The sequence below is a fragment of the Moschus berezovskii genome, chromosome 6 (assembly GCF_049115385.1).
Source record: "Moschus berezovskii isolate FMDL1 chromosome 6, NW_MosBer_1.0, whole genome shotgun sequence".
Lineage (NCBI taxonomy): Eukaryota > Metazoa > Chordata > Mammalia > Artiodactyla > Moschidae > Moschus > Moschus berezovskii.
In genome coordinates, this window is record NC_142465.1 from 80,705,348 (window position 1) to 80,726,843 (window position 21,496).

At 47.1% G+C, this 21,496-nt stretch overlaps 1 non-coding gene across 1 annotated transcript; it reads left to right on the plus strand.

Moving 5' to 3' along the window:
- The first annotated feature begins 8,530 nt into the window (after positions 1–8,530).
- LOC129537297 (U6 spliceosomal RNA) lies at positions 8,531–8,639 on the plus strand. Its single transcript, XR_008681969.2, has one exon. It is a non-coding gene; the product is annotated as a U6 spliceosomal RNA (small nuclear RNA).
- The last annotated feature ends 12,857 nt before the right edge of the window (positions 8,640–21,496 follow it).

Sequence of the window (21,496 nt, forward strand, 5' to 3'; positions counted from 1 at the left end):
GTCCGGGCGGCCCGCCCACACCTGCCCGGCCTCGGGGCGGGGCGGCGCCGGCGGGACACGCACGCTCACACCCTCCCGCGCGCCGCCACACACCTTTTCCCGCGCGCACCGGGCACCGGGCACACGGCGTCCGCTCCCCCGGCCCAGCGCGCGACCCCCGCGCCCAGTCCGCCGCTCGCACCTGGCACCTGGCGCTGACTTCGGCTCGCAGCCTACACGGCGGCCACAGGGCATACCGGTCACACCGGCACACGGCACATTAGCAAACCGTGTGCTCGGAGTTAAAACGTCCCACACAGCCTACACATCACCCCAGCCCCGTGCAGACACGACACACCTGGTGCAATTCGATCTGCTCGTCTCAGGAAATGACCATGCAGTGTGGAGCCAGGCCACCCCCAACCCCAGGGTCTCTCCCAGGGCCTGAGCACTTCTGTGGCTGGGCTCAGCTGGGAGAGCACTGCTTCCGGAGCAGGAGATCCGGATCCCAGTCCAGCCTCCGACCTACCCTTGTCTCTGTGTCCCCAAATAAATTGCCAGTTCTGGCACCTCCTCTCAAGCTAAAGGGCCACCCCTGGGTGGGCAGCAAAAGACAGGAGTTATGACTGCCTTCTCAGAGATCAGAGTCAAAACTCTCAGGGCACCAGCCAGGTCCCTCCTACATAGTCTCACTGGAGAACATGGAGACCAGAGACCCATTTCCCAAAGGGTGTTCCTCTACATGCTAGACCCAGAAACACTTGGGAGTGGTGCTGTAGTCCAAGCAGGGAACCTACACTCCCCAACCCTCTTGTGGTAGTCACTTACCACAATAAAGTGAACACCCACATCAGCTGGCATGTGATACCATCTCTCCATGGGTTAGATACTGCCAGTGGGGCCTGCTGAAAGTGAGGAGCAGAGGGGCAGGAAAGAGCTGTGAGCTCCCCAAACTCCTTCCATGCCATCTGAATCTAATGCCATGTGCCTTTGTGCTATGTATCCAAAGAAATAAAAGTTTTCGACAAATGAAGGCCAAGAAACGTGGTCAAGAAACTGGCTTACCTTTATATACCCTAGTGTTGTTTCCCAAACTTAATTAACCATTTTTTCTTTTTGTTTTTTGTTTGTTTTGGAGATCACTGGTTTTCATTGGGAGGTAAATGCTTTGGAAGTACTGGATTCTAGTGCAAATTCCTCAGTTCACAGAGGAGGAAGCAGAGGCCCAACAGGGCAAGGAACTTGACCAAATTTACGCAGTGAGGAAGCAATGGGTCCAAGCCAGGACCCAGCCCCAGGCCCTGAGCCCAGGCACACACCAGGCCTTCCTCCCAGTGGCCCCAGGTGCCCTTGGCTTCCTGTCATCCTCCCACTAGCAACCCTGTTCATTGTGAATACTTTTTAACTTGACCAGGAGAATGGGGTGAAAGTCTTAGAAAATGCTTCTGTGGTTAATTATTTCCTCATTAAGAAGCCTAAGCAGGGCCTGGAGATAAGACATAGAAACCAAGGGGCCTGCAGGTAAGTGGACAAAGAAGTGACCAGCAGGAGGTCACTGGATGCCCAGCAGTCCCAGAGAGGCTGTTGCTGCTGGGGGCACCACAATCATACTCACATACAGTTACACACACCCATCGACACACACACACACACGTGCCCACAGTGGGCCTCCAGCCGAGTGGAACACAAGAAGGCACACAGCTGCTCTCCCCAAACGCAAAGCCCCCTCATTCATCTGTCCCTGGGCATCCCCAGTACTGGGAGTGGAAGTGTGCAAGTCAACATCACCTCCTCTTCGGTCCTCGGTGGGTTTGCTACATTCATTTCACTATAGTCACACCAGGAAGGCAGGAACTGCAGTAGGGAGACAGAAGGTCTAGACCTCGCGTAAGGGGCCCTGGGTCTTAACCCAGGCTCACTGTCATGAGCGCTGTTCTTCTGAGCCTCAATTTCCTTGTCTGCAGAAGGCAGGTGGTGAGTAATTCCAGCCACACCTAGACAGCAGGACTGCTTAGGAGCAGAGACAGTGCCCTAGGGCCTACATTTGACTTTAATTATGTCTCCTTGAGCAAATTTCTTTCACGCTCTATTTCTACATCTGTACAGTGGACACAATGGTTCCCCCTATGCAAAGACTGTCTCTAAGCCACAGTCCCTTCATTTGTGAAATGGGCACTGGGCAATCAGTCCTCCTCCTGCTTCCTAGCAAAGTGTGCCCCCATACTGCAAACCAAGCCAACGGCCCACCACCTCTGACCCTGCTAGTGGTCCAAGCCGCTAACTGCCCACCCATGGGCCACTGGACTATAGTCTACTCTGCAGCCAGAGGGATCACATTAAAGACAGTTAATACCTTCCAGAGGTTTTCCCACCAAACTGGAATATAATGTAAATTGCTTCTAGACCCTGCCAGCTGCCCTACCCTATCTCTTCCGTCTGCCTCCCTCACTCACTAGCCTCGTTCTGTTCCTGGAACTGGTAAGCTCTTCTCACCTCAGGGCTTCCGTTCAGCCTTTTCCCTCTGCCTGAAATGCTTGTCCCTCAGCTCCTCGTGCAGAGGGCACACAGGCACAGAGGCAGAGCTCACCCTGCATGGCTCCTATGTACCCCCTCAAGCCACTCTGCTTGTTTTCTCCATCAGACATCTCCCCATTGCTGGGTGACTTAACCTGTTTGTTACCTGCTTCTGATCCAAGAACAGAAATGTCTTGGTCAGCAGGAGTACACTGGAAAGTTCCAAGAACAGTGAGGATGAGAAGTGGAGAAGGACAGGAGAGGAGATCAGAGAAGGCAGGGAGTGGGGGAAAAATACAGGGCAGAAAGCCGTTCAGGTGACTGTCAAGACGTTCCCTTTTATCTGTAGTAATTCAGTGGGCCTTTGAACAACATGGGTTTGAACTGGCACAGGCCCATGTATATGCGGATTTTCTTCAGTAAGTATGTACTACAGTAGTATATCATCCTTTGTTGGTTGAATCCAAGAATGCAGAACCTAGGATATGGAGGGTTGGTTATAAAGTTCTAAGCGGATTTTCAACTGCAAAGGGGTGGGTGCCCCTAACCCCCACATTGTTCAAAGATCAGCTGTCCTAGATTATTATTGTCTCCCTCAAATCAGCCTCAAAACCCACAGAAGTGAGCATGCACTTTTTCGTTCACTCCTTCAAGAAGGCCCCCAGTCTCGCACCTTCTCCATTCCTCTTAGGCAGCTTCTGATTGCACTCCAGGAATTGGAGCCTTGATTTCTCTCGCCTGCTAGACAGGAAATGTGGGTGTGTGGTGGACCTGGGCTCCCCAGCCCAGCCCCCAGAATGATCTCACCTTGTCTGGCCATCTCTTCACCAAGTGCAGGGCCTGGGTCGCATCAATGCATACGTGGAAGCACTCAGCAGGGGACCTGGCACACAGTAAGTGTTCAGTAGGAGACTGATGACTGGACCTGGCAACGGGGAGAATTCCTTTTGAAGGGCTTCAAGACACAAGAGCCAGACTGCCCAGGGGTTCAATCCCAGTATAGAACATGCTTGTGATTCTAGGCAAGCCACAATCTAACTTTTCTCTACCCTTCATCTGAGGGGCCTTAATGCACATGCTCAATTGAATTCATCTAACAATGTCTCTTCCTCTCCCACTGCCCAGGATCCCCCTAGGGTCACTCTGTGCAGAAGGCCAGAGGGGCCCTGCTTCCCTGAGACCTATTTCACAGAGGTAGGGAAGGAAGGAGGCTTGGGGAATCTTTTGTGACCAATCACAAGAATCTGAGCCAGAAGGGTATTTAAAACTATCACCTTTCATTAGCTGTAAAGAAAAAGAAGGAAATCCTACCATTTGCAACAACATGGATGGACCTGGGGGCATTACATCAAGTGAAATAAGTCAGACAAAGACGAGTACTGTGTGATTGTGCTTGTATGTGGAAACCAAAACAATTGAACTCATGGAAACAACAGACTGGTGGTTGCCAAAGGTGGGGGCTGGGGGCGGGGAAAAATGGGTGAAGGGAGTCAAAATGTACAAACTTCCAGTTAGAAAGATAAATAAGCACTGGGGATGAAATATACAACACGGTGATTATAGCTAACAATACTCTTTTGTATAGCTGAAAGTTGCTACAAGAGTAGATCTTTGAAGTCCTCTTTGGAAGAAAAAAACAATTTGCAGCAATGGGAGGTGAAGGATGTGAACTAAACTTATTGTGGCTATCCTTTCACAATTTATACATGTATCAAATCATTGTGTTGCACACCTTCAACTAATGCAGTGTTGTATATCAATTATATCTGAAGGAACTTTCAGCTACTGTGAGGCTGGGGGAGATCCCGCCCAGGAAGACATCAGATCTCACTGTCCTCCCAGCCTTTCACCCCTCCCTCAATAAAATGGCTTGATTCCTCCTCCCTCCCCCCAAATTATATCTGAATGAAACTGGGGAAATAAGATTACCATTTTATAGAAATTGGGGGAACTGAGGGCCAAGGCTTTGGTAGCCTGGGTGAGCCTGGGTTCCAGAAGACAGGGACCGAGGGGTGCCCTGAGGCAGAATGGCTGCAGGGAATGGTTGGCAGGAGCCATGTTCCAGCATCACATTATTGAGCTGGAGACTCCAGGGGGACCAGAAGGAGAAGAGGTAGCCATGTTCCTACCTTCTCTTGGCAGCAGCGAAGTAGAAAGGCAACTTATGCTTGTCCCCATTCAGGTCAGTTACAGAGGTCTGTGCGTGTCTGACCTTCGCCTGTCCAGGGCTGGGAGCTGGGCTGGGCTGAAGGGTCCCGTTCAGGGGTCCAGGGCTGGGCAAAGACAGAAAAAAGCAGCCATAAATTGAATATGAGCTTCTCCTACTCCCATCCCTACCCTCAACCATGGCTGTATCACCCAGGCACACCATGGGTCCCCTCTGCCTCGGTTTGCCCTCTGCATCACAGGGAAATTGGGAGGGAGATGTCCACCCCAGCAAGTCACTGACCACCCTCCTGAGAGAACATGGAGACCCCAAGGGGGATGCAGGACACAGCCAAGGCTGCCATGGGAACACAGCCATCCACCAGCTCTCCAAGGAGCGTATCCCAGAGGAGACAGCCACTCCGGAACGTTGCCTGGGGGCCCTGAATTCCAGAGAAAGGCCCGCTGAACTGCCTGGGCTGAGTCAGAAGGAAAGGGCGGGCCAGGGGACCCGCCAGCTCTGAGTCACTGGGGCCCCACTGACTTGCGTGCCTTCCTCTGCAGGCTGCTGGAACGAAATGAGGGATCCTGCAGAACTGGGTTCAAATTCTAGCCAGGCACTCCAGTGAGGTCATGACCCGGGACAGTGGAGACAATAAGGGTTGTGTGTCATTTGATGAATGAGTATGTAACAGGCTTGACACAAAGCTGGCACTCAACAGCAACAATACCAAATAGTTTTGAGCGCTTATTTATACAGGACATCTATGTATTAAACAGTTTCCAGACTTGGCTCCTAATTAACAAACAGCTAGCCACTCCAGTACTCTTGCCTAGAAAATCCCATGGATGGAGGAGTCTGGTAGGCTGCAGTCCGTGGGGTCGCTAAGGGTTGGACTGAGCGACTTCACTTTCACTTTTCACTTTCACACATTGGAGAAGGAAATGGCAACCCACTCCAGTGTTCTTGCCTGGAGAATCCCAGGGACGGGGGAGCCTGGTGGGCTTCCGTCTATGGGGTCACACAGAGTCGGACACGACTGAAGTGACTTAGCAGCAGCAGCAGACATGTGAAGTCACATGTTGGTGCTGTGCTAAGTGTGGGGCTGCCTGCGGAGAGTCGCTCCTTCTCTCCTCCACCCCATGCCCCCAGGCCCACCTGCACACACTGTTCTCTGTCCAGTCTCTGGTTTGTGCCCTGGGCCAAGCACTTTAGACTAAGTTGCTCCCAAAGGTAAGAAGAACAAGCCTTCTGCCCTGGGGGCATCAAAACCTAAAGTTGGGGAAGAGACAAGAGAGGGCAGGGCCGTCCAGGCAGAAACAACAGCCAGTGCAAAGACTCAGGGGCAGGAAATCTCACGTTCTGTTCCCACAGGGCCCTCATTCCCCTCACTTGCTGGGACTTGCACCATTTCGAGTACCATTTCAGTCCTGCTCACCGTAGTCCCCATGACTCAGACCCCACCCCAGAGGAGGAGGTGAGGTGTGGAGGCGGTCCTACCAGGAAGGCTGCTGAATAATCATCCACTGACCTTCAGTGCAGGAGAGCTCAGACAGGTGCTGAACTCAGCAGTCTCAAGTAAGCCCAGTGGGCGGGGCCTCTTACTCCTCCAAGACCAAGCCCAGTGGTCGGGGCCTCTTACTCTCCAAGACCCAGCCCAGGGGGCGGGACCTCTTACTATCCAGAGCAGGCTAGGAAACCCAGGCTCAGGTAAGGCCAAAGGCTGAGCTTCCCGCCCCAGCCAGAAACCTGTTGACTTCTACACGCTTTTGGGAAGTGAGCAACCTCAATGTGGGCGAGAAAACCAGGTTTAACTCTTACGCAGCCTCTCATTTGTTACTGTACTTTGGGGAGCAGGAACCTCCCTTCTTGGCCTCATTTTCCAACTCCCCTGCAGTAAATGTTCAGTTCAGTTCAGTCGCTCAGTCGTGACCGACTCTTTGCGACCCCATGAATCACAGCACGCCAGGCCTCCCTGTCCATCACCAACTCCCAGAGTTCACTCAAACTCATGTCCATCGAGTCGGTGATGCCATCCAGCCATCTCATTCTCTGTCATCCCCTTCTCCTCCCGCCCCCAATCCTTCCCAGCATCAGAGTCTTTTCCAGTGAGTCAACTCTTCGCATGAGGTGGCCAAAGTATTGGAGTTTCAGCTTCAGCATAAGTCCTTCCAATGAACACCCAGGATTGATCTCCTTTAGAATGGACTGGTTGGATCTCCTCGCGGTCCAAGGGACTTTCAAGAGTCTTCTCCAGCACCACAGTTCAAAAGCATCAATTCTTGTAGCATGATGAAATGAACCTGGAGCGTGACACAAGCTCTGGAGCCAGCATTTAACCCCCTCTCAGTGCCTCAGTCTCCCTATCTGTAAAATGGGGAGAATAGAACCTATCAGATAGGGCTGTTTTGAGGATGAACATTTCAGCGTGCTTATTGTTTGCCAGGCCATACTGAGTGCTTTCCACAGATTAATCCCTTTAATCCTCAAGACAGACCTGGGAAGTAGCCGCGGTTATTCCCATTTTATGGATGAGAACACTGAGGCTCCAGTTAAGTACCTCGCCCAAGGGCACCCAGCTGGGAAGTGGGAGCTCTGGAATTTGAACTCGGACGCAGTCTGGTGCACAGATAGTTTGCATATACCCTCTGCCTCTGTACAGGTGTAGCCGCCCTCATGATCACAATCCCCACCCCACCACTTGGCAGTGTGCTAAGTCACTTCACTCATGTTCAACTCTTAGTGTCCCCATGGACTGTAGACTGCCAGGCTCCTCTGTCCATGGGATTCTCCAGGCAAGAATACTAGAGTGGGTTGCCATTTCTGCCTCCAGGGGATCTTCCTGACCCAGGGATCGAATGCACATCTCTTATGTCTGTCTTCTGCATTGGTAGGCGGATTCTTTACCGCAAAAGTCACCTGGGAAGCCCGCCATCAGCTTGCTTATAAACAAACAGGAAGGCTTCTTGGAGGAGGCAGGGCAGAAGCTGGATCTGGAATGGGGGAGAAGATTCCTGCACCATAGGCAGGAGAACGCCTTTGTGCAATAAAGAACTGAGTGTACTCAGATGTGCCTGGATGAATGGCACAGAGAGGGCCTGGAAAAGCCCTGGGGAGTAAAGTTACCAGATGCTCCAGTTGCCTGTTGGTGCATGTCAGTCCACCCCAAAAGACAGCCTACAATGAAAGACAGCCGCCATTTTTGTAGCTCATGAGTCTGCACTCGGGCGTCTCGTCTTTGCTCATGTGACATCAGTGGGGATCAAAAAGCAGCTAGAGGCTGGACAGCTGGGGCTCCTCAGGCACCTCTGTCTCTCAGCAGGCTCACCACATGGTCTCTAGGCATCATGGCCTCGGGGCGGCCAGCTTCCAACATGGCATGTCCAAAGAGAGCCCGAGGAATCCATCGCCCTTTATGACCTGGCCTTGGAAGTCAGCCAGTGTCACTGCTGTCACACTCCGTTGGTCAAAACAGTCACAGGCTCGCCCAGATTGAGGGTGCCGGGGCGGGGCGGGGCCTGGATGGTACCTTTTGATGGAGGAGTGTCAGATTTCTGGCAGAGCCTGTGTGGGGGTGACAAATAATATGCTAAACATTTTAAAAAATGTATTGTCACAGGCGGTGACTGGGGCCGGAGCAAGGTGTCAGCCATGGAGCCTGCTCTGCCTGTGAATGGCAGACTTAGCCTCCAAGTCCTGGGTCAAGTGACTATATACCTCAAAATGTTTTTTAAAGCTTTTTAAAAATGCTTACTTAGGTGTGAAACACAATAAGGGGCACAGATCTTAAGTGGGTGCTTAAAAGACTTTGACCTATGTCTCCACTAGGGCGATCACCACCCAGATCAAGACACTGACCATTTCCATTGCCCAATCAAGAGGCGACTACTCATGCTTGCTTCAGCAGCACATATACTAAAAAACTGGAACAATATAAAGAAGATTAACGTGGCCCCTCTGCAAGGATGACACGCAAATTCGTGACGTATTCTATACTTTTGAAAAAGAGAAGAATAGAGTATATTAATGACTATATAGCTTCCCAGGTGGTGCTAGTGGTAAAGAACCCACCTGCCAATTCAGGAGACATAACAGACGTAGGTTTGATCCCTGGGTCAGAAAGATCTCCTGGAGAAGGAAATGGCAACCTACTCTAGTATTCATGACTGGAGAATCCCATGGACAGAGGAGCTTCGCAGGCTGGAGTCCATGGGGTCCCAAAAGAGTCAGACAAGACTTAGCGACTAAACAATAACAATAACGTATATATGAAGTCTAAAAACCTGATACTGATTAATCTATTTGCAGCATAGGAATAGAGATTCACATATAGAGAACAGACTTGTGGGCTCAGCTGGGGAAGGAAAAGGTGGGATGAACCAAGAGAGTAGCACTAAAGCATATACATTGCTGTAGGTAAAATAGATAACCATATGTAAAATAGACAACCAGTGGAATTTGCTGTATGACACAGGGAGCTCAACCCAATGCTCTATAGGGGTGGGATGGGGTGGGAGGAAGGTTCGAGAGGGAGGGGACATATGTATACCTATGGCTGATTTATGTTGTCGTATGGCAGAAAACAGCACAACATTGTAAAGCAATTATCCTCCAATTAAAAATTTAAAAATAACATAAAAAAGAGGCAACTACTCTTCTGTCCTCTGTCACCACAGATTAATTTCATCTATTTTTGTTCTTCATAGAACTGGAATCGTCCAGCTTGTGCTCCTTTGTCTCCAGAGTCTTTCATTCACCACGTGAAAGTGAGGGTCTTCCACATAGGTACATATATGTGTAGTTCAGTTCAGTTCAGTCGCGCAGGCGTGTCCAACTCTTTGCGACCCCGTGGACTGCAGCATGCCAGGCTTCCCTGTCCATCACCAACTCCCGGAGCTTGCTCAAACTCATGTCCATCAAGTGGGTGATGCCATCCAACCATCTCATCCTCTGTCATCCCCTTCTCCTCCTGCCTTCAATCTTTCCCAGCATCAGGGTCATCTCCAATGAGTCAGCTCTTTGCATCAGGTGGCCAAAGTACTGGAGCTTCAACTTCAGCATCAGTCCTTCCAATGAATATTCAGGACTGATTTCCTTTAAGATTGACTGGCTTGATCTCCTTGTGGCCCAGGGGACTCTTAAGAGTCTTCTCCGGCACCACAGTTGGGGTAGTTGTAGTAGGTACATACAGTTTTAGTAGGTGATAGGTACAACACCATATTTGTAGTAGGTACTTATATTTGTAGACTGTCGTGTATTTGTAGATTATCCAGTCTCATCACTGAATAGCGTTCTGTTTTGTAAATATACTGTGTAATGGGCAACTGGGTAGTTCCTATTTGGGAGCTATTACAGATACCGCTGCTGTGAATATTCATATGCCCTTCTAATAAACTTGTTTATGCACCTCTGTTGGATTCGCAGCCAAGAGTTGGCTTGCTTGGTCATGGGGTTGGCATATGTACAATCTCAGTCGATCTGCCAAGCAGTCCTGCCACGTGCTTGACCATTTTCTATTCCAGCTGGTGGTTTGTGAGAGGCCCACATGCTTCCCAACACTTGATGCAGGCAATCTCATTTTACTATTGGAGGTGAAGTGGAAACCAGTTTTTTGAATGAAATCTGCGTACAAGTCATCGTTTCTAAGACGGATCAAAGGTGAGATGTAGTGAAACCCAATACTATGTATGAGGGGGAGTCTACTGGAATATCTTGCTATTGTTTTAGTTTGTTTTGCTTTATTTTATATGTTTATATTTTAGAGGTAATTCAGTTCAGTTCAGTTCAGTCGCTCAGTCGTGTCCGACTCTCCATGACCCCATGAATCACAGCACACCAGACCTCCCTGTCCATCACCAACTCCCGGAGTTCACCCAAACTCATGTCCACAGAGTCGGTGATGCCATCCAGCCATCTCATTCTCTGTCGTCCCCTTCTCCTCCCGCCCCCAACCTTTCCCAGCATCAGAGTCTTTTCCAGTGAGTCAACTCGTCGCATGAGGTGGCCAAAGTATTGCAGTTTCAGCTTTAGCATCAGTCCTTCCAATGAACACCCAGGATTGATCTCCTTTACGTATTGTTAAATTTAAACTTAAAGCATATATGTGCCCTTGAAAAAAAACTATGAAGCCCTTCCTGCTAGAGTGCAAGCAGCTAAGACGTAACGCTAAATAAAGGAACTTGGGATTTGCCTGGTGGTCTAGGGTTTAAGACTTCATGCTTTAAATGCCAGGGACCAGAGTTCAATCCCTGGTGGGGGAACTGAGATCCCACATGCTGCACAGTGCAGCCAAAGAAATACATTTTAAAAAATAAGTAAAGGAACGTAGAAATGGAGTAGCTGAGGTGAGCATGGAATCCACTTTGGTAGTGGATTATGATTAACCAAGTGAAGAGGAATTCCCTGGTGGTCCAGTGGCTGAGACTCTGTGCTCCCAATGCAGGGGGCCAGGGGTTTGATCCCTGGTTAGGGAACTAGATCCCACATATTGCAACTAAAAGTTTGTATGCCACAACTAAAGATCTCACATGCTGCAACGAAGACCCAGTGCAGCCAAATAATTAGTTAAAAAAAAGAAAAAGAGTACGTGGTTTAAAAAAAAGATGCAAGCAAAACTTAATGGAACTAATAGGAGGAAGAGATGTCTATAATCATGGTAGGAGACTTTAACACAAATCTTTCAACAATTTGTGTGAAATTAGCAAAACTAGAAATGGGATCAAAATCAACTATCTTTCTCTCCACTGACCACAAAGATTTTAAAACATTTTAAAACTGAAACTATTGAAGTCCTAAAAGATAATATAAGTGAAAATTTAGATGATCTTGAGTTCAGTGATGACTTTTTTGATAAAACATAAAAAACGTAAGTGATTAAATCATTGATAAACTGGACTTCATTAAAATTGAAAACTTGTAAAAGACACTGTTAAGAGAATGAGAAGACAAGCCAAGAGCTGGGAGAAAATATGCTAAAAGACATATTTGATAAAGGACTGTTACCCAAAATATACAAAACTCTTAAAATACAAAAACTAAGAAGATGAACAACATAACTGGGAAAAAAAGTAGCAAAATATCTGAACAGACACCTCCAGGAAAGATGTACAGACGGCAAACAAGCATATGAAAAGGCATTCAACATCATGTGTTAGTTGCTGCTGCTTCTAAGTAGCTTCAGTCGTGTCCGACTCTGTGTGACCCCATAGACGGCAGCCGACCAGGCTCCCCCGTCCCTGGGATTCTCATGGCAAGAACACTGGAGTGGGTTGCCATCAGGTGTTAGTAGGGGTTTGCAAATTGAAACAACAATGAAACACTACTATGCACCTACTAAAATGGCCAAAATCCAAAACGCTGAAAACACCAAGTGCTGGTGAGGATGTGGAGCAACAAGAACTTTCTCTCTTGGTTGATGGGAATGCAAAAGGGCACAGTCACTTTGGGAGATGGTGTTTTATAAGACAGTTTCTCATAAATTAAACATACTCTTATACCATATGATTCAGCAATCCTTTACTTCTTAATGTTTACTCAAAAGTGCTGAAAACTTAACTACACACAAATATTTGCACCTGGATATTTATGGCAGCTTTATTCATAGCTGGCAAAATTTAGAAGCAACCAAGAAGTCCTTCAGTAGGTGAAGAGTTAGATAATTGTGGTGCATCCAGACAAGGGAATATTCAGTTCAGTTCAGTTCAGGTGCTCAGTCGTGTCCGACTCTCCGAGACCCCATGAATCACAGCACGCCAGGCCTCCCTGTCCATCACCAACTCCCAGAGTTCACTCAAAGCCACATCCATCGAGTCGGTGATGCCATCCAGCCATCTCATTCTCTGTTGTCCCCTTCTCCTCCCGCCCCCAACCTTTTCCAGCATCAGAGTCTTTTCCAGTGAGTCAACTCTTCGCATGAGGTGGCCAAAGTATCGGAGTTTCACCTTGAGCATCAGTCCTTCCAATGAACACCCAGGATTGATCTCCTTTAGGATGGACTGGTTGGATCTCCTTGCAGTCCAAGGGACTTTCAAGAGTCTTCTCCAGCACCACAGTTCAAAAGCATCAACTCTTTGGCGATCAGCTTTCTTCACAGTCCAACTCTCACATCCATACACGACCACGGGAAAAACCATAGCCTTGACTAGACGGACCTTTGTTGGCAAAGTAATGTCTCTGCTTTTTAATATGCTATCTAGTTTGGTCATAACTTTCCCTCCAAGGGGTAAGCATCTTTTAATTTCATGGCTGCAATCAGCATCTGCAGTGATTTTGGAGCCCCCCAAAATAAAGTCTGACACTGTTTCCACTGTTTCCCCATCTATTTCCCATGAAGTGATGGGACCAGATGCCATGATCTTCGTTTTCTGAATGTTGAGCTTTAAGCCAAATTTTTCACTCTCCTCTTTCACTTCCATCAAGAGGCTTTTGAGTTCCTCTTCACTTTCTGCCATAAGGGTGGTGTCATCTGCATATCTGAGGTTATTGATATTTCTCCCGGCAATCTTGATTCCAGCTTGTGCTTCTTCCAGCCCAGCGTTCCTCATGATGTACTCTGCATATAAGTTAAATAAGCAGGGTGACAATATACAGCCTTGACATACTCCTTTTCCTATTTGGAACCAGTCTGTTGTTCCATGTCCAGTTCTAACTGTTGCTTCCTGACCTGCATATAGGTTTCTCAAGAGGCAAGTCAGGTGGTCTGGTATTCCCATCTCTTTCAGAATTTTCCACAATTTATTGTGATCCATACAGTCAAAGGCTTTGGCATAGTCAATAAAGCAGAAATAGATGTTTTTTGGAACTCTCTTGCTTTTTCCATGTTCCAGCGGATGTTGGCAATTTGATCTCTGGTTCCTCTGCCTTTTCTAAAACCAGCTTGAACATGTGGAAGTTCACGGTTCACATATTGCTGAAGCCTGGCTTGGAGAATTTTGAGCATAACTTTACTAGCGTGTGAGATGAGTGCAATTGTGTGATAGTTTGAGCATTTTTTGGTATTTCCTTTCTTTGGGACTGGAATGAAAACTGACCTTTTCCAGTCCTGTGGCCACTGCTGAGTTTTCCAAATTTGCTGACATACTGAGTACAGCACTTTCACAGCATCATGTTTTAGGATTTGAAATAGCTTAACTGGAATTCCATCACCTCCACTAACTTTGTTCGTAGTGATGCTTTTTAAGGCCCACTTGACTTCACATTCCAAGATGTCTGGCTCTAGATGAGTGATCACACCATCGTGATTATCTTGGTCATGAAGATCTTTCAGTTCAGTTCAGTTCAGTTCAGTCGCTCAGTCGTGTCTGACTCTCCGCGACCCCATGAATCACAGCACGCCAGGCCTCCCTGTCCATCACCAACTCCCGGAGTACACTCAAACTCATGTCCACAGAGTCGGTGATGCCATCCAGCCATCTCATTCTCCGTCGTCCCCTTCTCCTCCCCCCCCAACCTTTCCCAGCATCAGTCTTTTCCAGTGAGTCAACTCGTCGCATGAGGTGGCCAAAGTATTGCAGTTTCAGCTTTAGCATCAGTCCCTCCAATGAACATCCAGGATTGATCTCCTTTAGAATGGACTGGTTGGATCTCCTTGCAGTATAAGGGAAGATCTTTATTCAGTACCAAAAAGAAACGAGCTGTCAAGCCATGAAAAGACACGGAGGGAAGTTAAATGCATATTACTAACTGAAAGAAACAAATCTGGAAAGGCTGCATACTGTGGGATTCCAACTTTATGACATTCTAGAAAAGGCAAGACTACAGCGGTAGCAAGATGGTTAGTGTTTGGGGGAAGGAAGAATGGTGGAGCTCGGCGGATTTCTAGGGCAGTGAGATTATTTACGTGGCACTATAATGATGGATGGATGTCATTATGCATTTGTCAGAACCCATAGCATGTACAACACTGAGAGTGAACCTTATGTAAACTATAGACTTTGGGTGATGATGTCTCATAGTTTCATTGATTAAAACAATGAGATGTTGATAGTGGGGGAAGCTATGCATGTGAAGGCTAGGAATAGATGAGAATTCTCAGTACTTTTCTCTCAATTTTTCTGTGAACCTAAAATTGCTGGAAGATAATAAAATTCTATTTTAAAAAAATGAAGCCATCTATAAGAGCATCAAAAATATCAACTTCCTAGGAAGAAATCAAACAAAAGGTGTGAAAGACCTCTACACTGAAAAAGACAAAATATTATTATGTGTTAGTCATTAGGAAAATGAAATAAAGACCACAGTGAGGTCCCATTTCACACCGAGTAGGATGACTATAATTAAAATGACAAACAGTAACAAGTGTTGGCCAGGATGTGGAGAGATTAGAACCGTGTCACATTGCTGGTAGGATTGTAAAATGGTGCAGCTGCTTTGGAAAACAGTTTAGCAGCTCCTCAAAAAGTTAACTATAGAGGTGCCCTATGACTCAGCAATTTCACTCCTAGATATACAATACCCAAGAGAACTGAAAATATATGCCAGCACAAAAACGTATATGTGATGTTCACAGCAGCTTTACTCATATTAATAATAGCCCCAAAGTGGAAATAACCAAACTATCCATCAACTGATGGATGGATGAACAAACAATGTATATCTAGACAATGGACTATTCAGTTCAGTCGCTTAGTCATGTCCGACTCTTTGCGACCCCATGGACTGCAGCACGCCAGGCTTCCCTGTCCATCACCAACTCCTGGAGCTTGCTTAACTCATGTCCATTGAGTCGGTGATGCCATCCAGCCATCTCATACTCTGTCATCCCCTTCTCCTTCTGCCTTCAATCTTTCCCAGCATCAGAGTCTTTTCCACTGAGTCAATTCTTTGCATCAGGTGGCCAAGGTATTGGAATTTCGGCTTCAACACCAGTCCTTCCAATGAATATTCAGGACTGATTTCCTTTAGGATGGACTGGTTTGATCTTCTTGCAGTCCAAGGGATTCTCAAGACTCTTCTCCAACACCACAGTTCAAAAGCATAAATTCTTCCGCACTCAGCTTTCCTTATAGTCCAACTCTCACATCCATACATGACCATTGGAAAAACCATAGCCTTGACTAGACGGACCTTTGTTGGCAAAGTAATGTCCCTGCTTTTTAATATACCATCTAGGCTGGTCATAGCTTTTCTTCCAAGAAGCAAGCATTGTTTAATTTCATGACTGCAGTCACCATCTACAGTGATTTTGGAACCCAAAGAAATAAAGTCTGTCAATCTTGCCATTGTTTCGCCATCTATTTTCCATGAAGTGATGGAACCAGATGCCATGATCTTAGTTTTCTGAACGTTGAGCTTTAAGCCTACTTTTTCACTCTCCGCTTTCACTTTCATCAAGAGGTTCTTTAGTTCTTCGCTTTCTGCCATAAAGGTGGTGCCATCTGCATATCTGAGGTTATTGATATTTCTCCCAGCAATATTGATTTCAGCTGTGCTTCATCCAGTCCAGCATTTCATATGTTGTACTCTGCATATAAGTTAAATAAGTCAGGTGACAATATACAGCCTTGGTGTACTCCTTTCCCAATTTGGAGCCAGTCTGTTGTTCCATGTCTTGTTCTAACTATTGCTCCTTGACCTGCATACAGATTTCTCAGGAGGCAGATAAGGTTGTCTGGTATTCCCATCTCTTTCAGAATTTTCCACAGTTTATTGTTATCCACACAGTCAAAGGCTTTGGCATAGTCAATAAAGCAGAAGTAGATGTTTTTCTGGAACTCTCTTGCCTTTTCAATGATCCAACGGATATTGGCACTGTGATCTCTGGTTCCTCTGCCTTTTTAAATCCAACTTGAACATCTGGAAGTTCACGGTTCACATACTGTTGAAGCCTGGCTTAGAGAATTTTGAGCATTACTTTGCTAGCATGTGAGATGAGTGCAGTTGTGCAGTAGTTTGACTATTCTTGGCATTACCTTTGGTATTGCCTGAATAATGGAATCTTATTCAGCCATAAAACAGAGAAAGCGCTGATACATGCTTCAACATGAATGAACCTGGAAAACATGATGCTAAGTGAAAGAAGCTAAATACAAAAGGCCACAATTTTTATGATTCCACTTCTGTATATTTAAAGTCCAGAATAGGCACATCCATAGAGACAAAAATAAATTAGTGGTTGCCGAGTTGGGGGAAGGGGAGTGTAGCAAATGACTGCCAATTGGGATGGAGTTTTTTTGGGGAGTGATAAAAAATATTCTGGCATTAGATAGTGGTGATGATTGTACAATTTTGTAAATATACTTTTTAAAAAACCCACTGAATTGTACCTGTTTTTCATTTGCCACGCCACGCAGCTCATGGAATCCTAGTTCCCCAACCAGGGACTTGAACCCTAGCCCTCAGCAGTTAAAATGCAGGATCCCAACCACTGGACCGACAGGGAATTCCTTGTACACTTGTTTTTGGCAGCACTAGGTCTTTGTAACAGTGTGTGGGCTCTTCGTTGTCTGTGGGGTCTTTATTCCCTGACCAGGGATTGAATCCGCGTTCTTTGCATCAGAAGGCAGATTCTTAGCTGCACAGGGAAACCCCACCTTGTCTACTTTAAATGAATGAATTGTATGGTATGTGAATTGTATCTGAATTTTTAATTTTTTAATAACATCATTATTTGAAATTAAATATGATCCAAATAAACCAAGAGCTTTATCATTTTCATGGACTAGAAGCCTCAATATTATAAACATATCAATTCTTCTCAAATTAATTGCAAGATTCAACACAATCCCAATTCAAAAATCTCAGAGTTTTTCCCCCTGAAATTAACAAATTGATTCTAAAATGTATATGGAGATGCAAAGGAAAAGTCATTGACATAAAAAAAAAATTAAACAGAACTTACTGTACCAGACATCAAGAACTACTGTAGGAACAAGAATTTAAAGAGTGTGGCATTGGTACAAGAGCAGGCAAACAGACTAATGGTCTAGAAACAAACCCACACATATGGCACATATGACACAGCAGTGCAATGGGAGAAGGACGATCTTTTCAGGAAATGGTGCTGGGTCAACTAGATAGCATATTCTGGGGGAAATGCATCTTGATCCCTCTAATGGCTTCCTGTAGCTGCTGTAAAAAAATTACCAGAAACTTGTGGCTTAAAACCATAGAACTTTATACCTTCACAGTCCTAGAGGTCAGAAGTTCAGAATCAGTATCACTGGGCCAAAATTAAGGTATTAGCAGAGCCAACACCTTGGAGGCTGTCAGAGAGAATGTTATTTGCCTCTTTCCATCTCTGGAGCTGAGGGCACTGCTTGGTTCATGGCTATATCAATCTAGTCAGAAGGTGAGCAACTTCAAATCTATCTCTGTCTGCTCCATCTTCATACGGGCTTCCGTGTGTGTGTGTGTGTGTGTAAAATCTCCCTCTGCTTTCCTCTCACAAGAATGCATGTGGTTGTAGTTAGGACCCAACTAGATAATCCAGGATAATCTTTCTCACTCAAGACTTTTAATCACTCTATAGACACTTTGTTATGGAAGGTAACAGTTCCAGGAATTAGGAGGTACGCATCATTAGGAGACCGTTTTTTCAGTCTAACGTAACCCCTACCTCACACCATAAACAGAAATAAATTCCATACCTAAATGTGAAAGAGTAAAATAATAAAGACTTAGAAGAAAGCATTAAGAGAACATCTTCAGGACCTTGAAAGAGGCAGGGTTTTCTTAAACAATAAACAAAGGAGCTAATAACTTTTTAGTGGACTATATAAGAATTAAGAACTCTCCTTTAACAAAAAATACATTTTGAAGAGTTAAAAGATGACCCACAAAATGGGAGAGGATGTTTGTAATGAACATATACAGCAAAAAACTTCTGCTTGAAATATACATAGTGAAGTGAAGTGACTCAGTCGTGTCCGACTCCTAGCAACCCCATGGACTGCAGCCTACCATGTACCTATATATAATCATATGCAGGGATCATTCCTGGAAGAATGTGGAAGAAACATCTCTGCTTATTGCCTTTAGGAGGGGAACTGAAAGCCTGCATAAAGTTTCTAATCCAGTAAGTATGTTTTTTAAGTTATTGAATAGTTCACACACATGAAAATGTTTAGAAAAAAAAACCAATAACACCTAATTGCTTTGTTTTGTTTTTTAAGACCAACGTTTGCAAAGTATGGAGAAGCAATGAGGTCCACAGACCATTTCAGTGAAAGACTGAATTCTGGGTTCTTCGGGTTTCTCTGCAAGGGGCTGCCCGGGGGCGGGGGGGCGCGGCTCATGTGCATCCCTGCCCCTCTTTCATGTGGGCAAACGTAGACCCTGAAACGCCTCACAGCCGCCGGGGTGGACAGGTCCCGCCCCCAGCCCGGTGCACTAGTCTAGTTTGTGCGGTGCGGCTCTGGAGTCAGACGGGAGTGGAAGTTGTGAGACCTTAGCAAGTCACAGCCTCTCTGAGCCGGGGTCTCCTGGTCTGGGGGCTATGCCCCCCACTTCACACTGAGGCCAGCAGAACCCATGTGTGTGGAGCCGCGGAACAGCCGGAGCTCTGGCCGCTCCGCTCCGCTTGTTCGCAGGGCGAGGACCGGGCTGGAGCCTCGGACTGCAGCGCTCCAAATGAACACAAGGTGGCGCTGACCCCCTATAGGTTTAGCCAGGTCCCCGCCTCTGAGGGGCTGTTGGAAAAAGAGAGGCGGGCAAGAGGCTGCTTCTGCACACGTGTCCGTACACTTCTGGGCCCTGGGGATGAAAGGGTGAACAGTGGGGCGTCCTGCCTGATCAGGAGGCACGACTGGAGGGACCGGGAGCCCCGAAGGAGGGGAAAGAGGAAAGACACTCCATCTGGGAGGAAGCATTGGGATTAGAGTTTTGGACCTTGTGGTGTGTTGAATGGTAACCCCCCACTCCCCAAAAGATAGGTTCACCTGGAACCTGTGGGTGACTTTATTTGGAAAAAAGAGCCCTTGCAGATGTAATTCAGATAAGGGTCTTGAGGTGAGATTATCCCGGATTATCCAGGTGGGCCCTGAATCCAATCACAAGCGTCTTCATAAGGAAAGATGCAGAGAAGGCCATGTAGAAATTGATGCAGAGTTTGAACTCATGCAGCCACAAGTAGGGAACGCCTGGAGCCACTGGAAGCCTCATGAGGGATCATAGCCTTGCCCACACTGTGGTGAGAGAATAAATCACTACTGATTTAAAGCAGAATGCCTTAAGGTACCCAGGCTGTGGTCATTTGTTTCAACAGCCACGAGAAGCTAACAGAGAAGCTGAAATTCTCTTCCCACTGCTCTGTCTGCTGACCTTCCCCCAGCCCCGGTGGCCTACAGATGACACCCAGGGACCCCTAACTCCTGAACCCTTCTTCCCCAAACCCACTGCCTTCACACCTTCTGCTTTTGGTTCCATCTGTCCGGGCATCCCTTCCCTCATGGGTCCCCTGGACAACTCCTATACACCCTTTAAGGCCTTTCCTGAGTACCCTCTGCTAAGTATGTTAGTATACTCTGCATCAGTGTCTCCCAGCACACCTGGACTCCTCCATCCCCCCAGCCCAGGTGTGGTGTCTGTTCACTCACTGTATCGTTGATGTTGTGCATGTTACTTGCTTAGTCTTGTCTGACTCTTTGTGACCCCGAACACTGTAGCCCACCAGGCTCCTCTGTCCTTGGGATTTCCCAGGCAAGAATCCTGGAGTGGGTTGTCATTTCCTTCTCCAGGGGATCTTCCCAACCCAGGGATCAAACCCGGCTCTCCTGCATTGCAGGCCGATTCCTTACCTTCTGAACCACCAGGGAAGATTGATGATGTTAGATGTCATGGAAAAAACAAATGAACTTTCTGGCCAACCCAATGTCATCGCGTCAGTTCAGCTATGTGTCCACCTGACACTGGTCCTCATCTCCAGGTTTTTCCATCCCCACAGCTATTCATTCAGGCCTCCACATGTCTCACCAAGACCCTGGTACCACCTCCTCCCTGGTCTCCCTGCCCCAGTCTGGCCTTCCAGCCCATCACCACTCTGTAGCCTTGGTGCTCAGGTCCGCCAACGTCACTCCTCTGCTCAAAAACCGTCTGTAGCTCCCCACTGCCCTAAGGAAGGTGTCCACAGGAAAGGACACTACTTGCAGTGATCCTTCCTACCTCTCACTCCACCCAACTGATGTCCATCACAACCAGGTGCAGCACACTCCTGGGCCTTTGCATAGACAGTGTCCTTCACCAGAAAGCCCTCTCTCTGTCTGCCAGGCATGCTGTGACCCATGTGCTGACCACACACCAGGGGCTGTTCTAGGTACCTTACATGAGTGAAATCCTTTAACTCTTATAACAGTCCAAGAAGAAAGGCTCCATCTCTGTGTCCAGTTCATAACTGGGAAAACTGAGGCCCAGATGGGAGAAGAACCATTCAGAAGTGGCAGAAGGATCTGATTGCAGCCCACACTGTCATTTCCCTGATGTGGGCCTCAGAACTGCCAATATCTCACCCAGCTCCCCTATCCATGCCACAGCCACCCAACCCCAGATTAATGGCTCTCTCCTCTGTGGATTCTGAATTTGGTAAACCCGCGCCTCACTGCTCTGTGCAGGAATTAGCCGATCATACAGTAATCTCCATATCAGGAAGCTTCTGGATAACTTCACTTTATTTCTCTGGGTCTGTGGTAACTGGTGCAGTGTAAGGGATTCAGTAAACTAGAATGAATGAGTGAATGTTTTCCAGGGATGTCAGGTACTGAAGCTTTCTCAGCCTCCTCAAAGAAAAGAATACATTATGCAAATTTTCCGAGGCCAGACCTCTTCCTTCTCCTCTCCCCTGCTCCGCTCCCCAGTTTCTGGGAGGGTACTGGGCCCTCCAGAAAATGCCCCAGGCTCTTTAGTGGTGATTTTCCTGATTACTGA